This window comes from Hibiscus syriacus, unplaced genomic scaffold, assembly GCF_006381635.1.
Source record: "Hibiscus syriacus cultivar Baekdansim isolate YM2019G1 unplaced genomic scaffold, ASM638163v2 tig00111022_pilon, whole genome shotgun sequence".
Classification (NCBI taxonomy): Eukaryota; Viridiplantae; Streptophyta; class Magnoliopsida; order Malvales; family Malvaceae; genus Hibiscus; species Hibiscus syriacus.
In genome coordinates, this window is record NW_024062956.1 from 3,044,686 (window position 1) to 3,052,473 (window position 7,788).

Below are 7,788 nucleotides of genomic sequence, written 5' to 3' on the forward strand. Positions count from 1 at the left end.
ATTCGACAGGGAGTTATTCTTAATTGAAATATCAGAATCAATTTACAACTCCATCGAACGAAATTTGTGTCCTTTTATCTTTATTCTATTTTTCGTTTCACGAAAAAGGACAAAGGGGGCAGTTGTAGACACATAATTTTGTACCTTTAATTAATATTATTATATAATATATTTTATTATAAACTATATTACATAATATATTTACATTTTTTACATTGTTTCAGGCCCAAAACCAGAAAACAAACAGTGGCCCAACAGGGCACATTCAATACTCGAGCCCAACACACCAACTAGACCAGCAAGCTAGGGATCCCAGAACCTTAGCGTTCCAAGCGGCGCCGCATCACCCATAGTCAAGTCTTCCGCTGGTTCTCTCACCCCAGCAACAACCCGATCATCTCCGCAACATCTGGCGCAAGAAAAGCAAGCCAACAAACAACAAGCATCAGTGTTATACTCGAAGTGAAACACTCAATCGAGTCTAAAAATAGGAATTTCATTCCTATAAATTGATGTAAATTCACACACTGTTGGGGGGGGGGGATTTTAAGCACAACTAGCCAAACGATATTACACAGTTTTTACAAGGGAAACACCTAGAGAAATCAAAAGCCATTCGAAGCAAACACAAGAACATTTCGAAGCATTTTGTAACCATTTTGTGAAGCAATAAAGGGTAAAAAATTCACCTTTCGTTGGTCGATATTTGCATGTCGAAGTTGTACTATTTTTCATCATTTTTGATTCGAAAATAATAAAAAAATTTTGAGATTTCTCTGTTAGATCTATACTTCCTCAAGAAGTTTTTGAAAAAACTAAGTTGATATTTGAATTGAGGAAGTCGAGATCTATTGGAAAAGTAAGAAATTTTTTACTTTCGCCGCCGATCAACGGCGGCCAGAGTCTGGGTTTCCATGAACCCAGGCGGCTGCGTGTTCTTCACAATGAAGAACAATGAAGAACAAGGGAGAGAATTTGGTGGGAAGGCTTTTTGATTCATCTTGAATCAATTGGAAAATGTGAAATTTGTTTGTGAAGTTGGTATGTATACCAACCCGCTGGGCAGCCTGTCGACCCGACCCAAGGGTGTATGACCCGTGTGTTTTTTAGCAAAATAAGGATAATTCCCATTTGCTCCCTCGTAGTTTTAAAATCTTTAAATTTTGCCCATTTCATTCAATTAAACCCTGAATTCATTTTAATTTGACCTCGTATTTATATTTTCTTTCAATTCAGTCCCTTCACATTTTAACTTTATATTTTTTAATTATTTACTTTTTTATCTCTATTTATTTAAGTGTTATATTAAATTACAAATATATATATGTTTTTTCATTATTATTAATATATACATTTTATTTTCTTTTACATTTTTTTTTCTTTTTTTCTTTATTATTAATATTAGTATATATATATATATATTTTATTTTCCTTTTTTAATACTATATATTATTATTATATTTATGTTTATATATATATATATATTTTATCCTTTGTTTTTATTTTCATATTATTATTTCTATTTTAAGATAACTATTATATATATTTTTACTATTGTTTGTCCTTTTTATATTTATTTATTTTTCATTTTATTTTCTTTATCTTTTTTTACATTTATTACATTTCTCTATTTATTTCTATTTCTTTCTTGATTTTATTTATTCATTTAGTATATATTATCTTCATTATTTTATTTACTTTCTTTACTTTTATCTATTTTTATATTTTTATTTATTTTATCTTCTTTGTATAGTTATTTCATTTATTTCATCTTTACCTTTTTTTCACTCTTTCGTCACACCTTTTTTGTTTTTTTTCTTTGTTTTCATTTTCTTTGTTTTTATTATTTTATTTATTTCTATTTTTTATCTAACATGTTTCCTGACTTTTTAATGACACGTTTTTAAACTGGTTAGAGGTAAGTAATTTAGATCGTCTTTTTACATTTTAATTTAAATTTTTAATTTTCTTAATTAAAGACCACTGGAAATTACGTAGTATCGAAAGGACAGTTTAAGTGTGCTAACCCTTCCTTGACTATAACCGACTCTCGAATCCGACATATATTTGGAAAGACGCAGATCATGTAAGAAATAAGGTATACAGTCAACCTATTTATTTTTAAATAAATGATCGGTGGCGACTCCTAAACATTTAATCGAAGTCGAAACCCAATTCCAAACCCACCCGAAAGACGGTCGCGACACCAATCAAGCAAAAGTGTTTGACTATCTGTTTATCAGATATAAAGTATAAGATATCTAAAGTATAGTTTAACTCGTCTGCTTTAGATATTCTTCAAACTTTCCTCCTCTATATTTAGTATTTAGGAATGTCGAAATAATCCATCTTTGTATGTTGTTGCCTCAATTATTTACGATCTTGCTCATCAGACTATCGCGGGTCGTTCATCGTTATATTTTGCTTATGATAGCCATGAATGTATTTGTCCAACATGCATATGACTAAACGTTGTTCATGATGCTTTATTTTGTTAATGAATATTATAATCTTATTTTCAAAAAAATAAAGTATAATTTTAATCGCTTCTCTACCCCTGAAATTATTCATACAGACCTTCAGTTATCGGTTCGTTGCCACACTCGGCTATACAAAAAAGTTCTTAGTGTACAAGTAGAACTTAACATTCATGAAATAAAGCCCTTACTTTTTAAACTCTCCACAGCATCTTTGATAATCTGCTCCATGGGAATAAATTCCAACCCTAAGTCCATCAGCTTTTTACCTCCATCCTTAGCCCTTAACAGTCCAGGTTGAGTATCCCTTGGCAAACTACGCAAAGATGCACACAAAATTAGGATTTGCAGTTAAATTTTCTACAACATGTTCAAGGAATTACAGCTCTATTAACAATAGAGGGGGGAGGGGAGGTCAGATATTTGAAGGCTGCAATAGAGTTTTCTTTAGAAAATAGTGTGAAAAAAATACCCAAGTGCATTGATTTAGATAGGTGCATAAAGCATGAACTTATTACCTTGGAATATTATATTCAGGGTAAAGTTCAGCAACCTTGGCGACAAAGTCACCATAATGCGATATAGATTCAACACACATGTCCCTTCTGGTTGCTGATTTGTTCTCGTACACCAAAATGTGTGCTAAGGCAACATCTTTGAAATGGACGGATCCGATGAAGAAGTCCTGATATGTCTCTGTGCAGCCTGCAACAAGAGAAACATGTATTACATTCTGGTGACTCTTTTTTCTTTTTTTGAATCACGGAGGAATATGGTGCATGGACAGTCACTCTTGACATAGCATAAAACACCATTGCAAGTAACAATGATCGACTACGAAGCTTCAACGAATCTGGTCATAAACCAATATCTTACATCTACATAACAAAACTTATATGGATTCAGTTGAAATCGATTAGCAAGCCAAGAGCACAAAGTTTCATACATCCAAAGAGAGAAATGTTGGGTCAATCAAACGCAACGGGTACATAATAGATCCTTCTGAATCAGTCTCTTTTTTTTTTGTGTGAAAATAACATGGATTAGATAGCACTAGCCATGAATGGCATCTGTTAGGTGTACATCCAAGATACATGGCGGCAGAAATGGACTAAGGGGTGAGAGTGGGACAGTTGATCCTTGAAAATTTCAAATTCTCATACATTTTAGATATTTTATTTATATTTTCTATTGATAACTTGTTTTCGCCTACCTTAAAATTTTATAAATTCGCCCCTCCTAAAATTTTATAAGTTTGACCCTTAATTTAGAATCATACATCAGTCCATACATCACGGAGACTCATATACATAATAAACCAGCCTAGGTACAAATAAAGTGTAGTGTGCACATGAGCAGCCGCATTGGCGGAACGCCTAATGCAATGAACACTAATATGACCATGTGCATGTAGTAAGTGGCCTAGGTACAGAATCATATAGAAATTTCACCCATTTGAACAATAGTTTCTTACTAAAAGCAAATATTTCCTTGCATAAGGCATAACAACATTACCATGCTAGCATTAAGGGTGCGTTTAGTTCACGGAATGTAAGATTATCAGTGGGAATAAAAGATTACCAGAGAATAGAATTACTGTGAATGTTGTATTTTGTGTTTGATTGGTTTAGCAGGAATATAAGATTACCGTGTTTGATTAAAAGAATAAAATATTTTTAGAATATATATTTGACCAAATTGTCCTTATTATATATTTGTATAATATTACAAATTATAAAATATTTATATATTTTCTTTAAAAAAATTAAATTCATAATATTTATATAATATTTTACAAAATTAAAAATATAAAAAAAAATTAATGAAAGAATAAATTTTTAACCCATTAACTTCATATAAAATTTTAATTATAGACTTTTTTTTATAAATCTAAAATAATTTAAGAATAAATTTGTAATTTAACTTTCGTAGAATTTTTATTATTCAATGATAGAAGAATATTTTTGAAAAAAAAATGAAAATTTAAAGACATTTTAATCAAAAATGACGATAATGTTATAATCCCTAAGAAAGAGAGGTAATGACATTTTTAATAATATACTCTAAAAAATTTACTATTAATAATAAAATATTATCATGAATAAAATTCTTAGCCAACCAAACGAATCCTTGAACCAAGGGATAGGAGGAATATTAGGACCCATCACAGTGCCTGGATTCACAACCACCACGTCCAAACCTTTCTCCTTGGAGAATTCCCACGCAGCCTTCTCAGCAAGTGTTTTAGAAATCGGATACCATAACTAGCTCAACCAACAATGATCAAAACCCACAATATATCAGCCCATACGGTGCATCATAATATAGCCACTGAACAAAAGAAAGAAAAAACATCATATATTTACTTCATTTTGCTTGCAGTACTCAATATCAGTCCAGCACTCCTCCGTTATGATCTTATCAGCCGGCCAGTTGGGGCTGGGCCAACTAGCGGAGAGATGGAAGACGTGAGCACCACGCGTTTAACCCCGAGTTCTTTGGCAGCTGTGAGTACATTGAGCGTTCCTTTAATTGCAGGATCCAAAAGCTCCTTCTGTAAAATACATCACCAGAGTAATACCATCTACTATTAAAATTGAAAATAAACAGTTGTAAATGGATTAGGCAAGGCCGCGTGTACCTGAGGGTCTTGAACTTGGTCGACGCTGCAAGGAGAAGCGAGGTGGAAAACGCCAACACAGCCGTTGATAGCGGCGGCGAGTGAATCGTAATCGAGGAGATCGATCTGGAAGAGGCGCAGATGTGACGCAGCTCCTTCGAAAGATTCTAGATGCTTCGTCTCTTTCCCATCCTCTGCGACAACAAAACAGTAGAGAAGATGAAAAATAACATGTAAATCGAAATGGAATGAAGAAACATGAGGGGAAATAAAGTAACTGAGATTTCTGACGGTGCCGTGGACGGTGTAGCCGCGAGCAAGGAGGAGGCTGACAACCCAAGATCCAATGCTACCGCTGGCACCGGTTACGCAAACCACCTCTCCTTCTCCACTCATTCTCTTCGTTGCTCTGCCACTCCACTCCACTCCACTCCACTCACATCGGTGGGGTTTTTACAGACACCGTTTGATTTTAATTTTACTTTTCTGATACCGTTTGACTAATATTTCCAGAACTAGCATCCTTTCTGCTGAGTTGGCAAAGACGCGTCCTCGGGGGCGCGCTTTACCCGTGTTTTTCGCTGAGTTGGATGTCACGTGTGAAAGGCGCGTCCCCGGAGACGCGCCTTTGCCAACTCAGCAGACACTTATTTTGTTTTATAATAAATAGTTTATTTTTATTATTATTATAAATTAATAATATATTATGTAAAATGTTTCGATTATAATATAAGAATTATCAAGTTTCGAGTATTTTTGATTTTGATTATCGATCTATTAATTTTATCAGTTAATTATTTAAATGTTATCAATCTAGTCATCTCATATCAATATTTAACGAAAATATTGATGCATAAGTTAATAAATTAGTATAATTACATATTTAATCTTCAAGACTTACATATTTTATAAAATTAGTCTTATTGAAAATTTAATTTAATAAATTTAATTCTCCAATTAGAACATGAAATGTGTCATCGTATACGTAAATTTTTTAATAACTTTTAATTTGTTTAATTTAATATTTTTCTCTACTTAGAAGGTGGAATTATTATTATATTTTAAAAAAAAAATTATAACTAATAATATTAAATATTATATTAAATAAATATATTAAATATATTTATGTATTTAAAAGTTAAAAAAAATTATTTAGGTGTACATACATTGACAAATTATATAAATGCAATAACATTAAATTATTAGAAATAAAAAACATTCATTTAAATACAATATTAATTACATAAGAGTTAACGGTTATATGATGATAACAGAGCTGGACATTTTTTTCTATTGTGCCCGATGTTTCTACAATGCCCACATCGTTTTTGTTCTGTTGACTTCTCCCGAATATCCATATCACAATGTATTCTAGTAGATTTTGGACGACCTGAGTCCCTCAATAGCAATGGATCTGGTACAATTGTAAGCCAAGTTTGAATCTCATTTGGGTCTCTTTCGTTTCCTATGGGCGGAAACTCAAATTCATATACCTTGAAAACTTGTGAAAGTTGGTATACGGGATCAACATAATTTTTGTAGTCCAAATGCGAATGTGAGCAAGCAGCAATGACATGAGAGCATGGATATTTGAGTGCTTGAAAGAAACCACAATCGCACCACCTCTCTTGCAGATTAACTCTGAAAGAGTTAGCTTCAATCCCTTGCAGCGGACGTGGCATTTCGGTTACACGAAACAATTCACGGGTGCGAGAAAAATTTGTAACTAACATCCCATTTGATGTAGCCACTTTTTTCTGTAAATCGGCTACTAGTCTTGGGTGGTAAATATGTCCGTTTTGCATCCAAGTAAGAGCTTGTCCACCGAGTTTTGCAAAGAGTTGACCCAAACGAAAATAAGTCGTTTTGACCAACGTCGTGACTGGTAAATGACGCGCCCCCTTTAAGGTTGAATTTATTGCTTCAGCCAAGTTTGTTGTCATATGACCATAGCGATACCCCCCGTCATATGCATTTGTCCACATTTCTTTGCTGATGTCCATAATGTACTCGCACCCCTTCTTATTTTTGCCAAACAGCTCTTGTAGCATCGACTCAAACCTTTGAGGTAAGAGTTCGTAACCTAAGCCATTAGGAATATGTAATAGTTAATATGAAGTATAAATAAGTAATAAGAAATTGATAGAAAAATTGGAAAAAAGTAACATACCCATCCGCACGACTAACTGACGTTCATCGTTCTTCTTGTATTTTCCGTAATAGTTTGCAGCAATATGACGGACACAATAACGATGTTGAACATGTGGAGGTCTATACATTGTACCCAAAGAGTCCATTGCTGCTTTTATCCCGGCTCCTCGGTCTGAAATAATGCATAGTCGTTCCCTGGTGACAACATGTAAACGTAAATTTTTAAGGAAAAAAGCCCAAGACTCAGTGTCTTCTCCTTGAACGAGGGCAAACGCAACAGGAAGAATATTGCGGTTTCCATCTTGGACCACAGCCAATAATAAAACTTGCTTGTATTTCCCATACAAGAAAGTACCATCAATTTGGACAATTGGTTTACAGTACTTGACTGCATTAATACACTGAGGGTAAGTCCAAAAGACTCGGTAAAATTGGCAGCGATCGCGAACCATTCGATCATTCACGTAATGATGTTGAGTTTCGAACTCAACAATTGTCCCGGGATTAAGTCTTTGCACAACATGAAACCAACTGGGCAGC

General features: G+C 33.5%; 1 pseudogene; it reads right to left on the reverse strand.

Moving 5' to 3' along the window:
- Positions 1-2,233: 2,233 nt before the first annotated feature.
- On the reverse strand, positions 2,234-5,538 carry LOC120150438 (annotated as a pseudogene).
- Between the last annotated feature and the right edge of the window lie 2,250 nt (positions 5,539-7,788).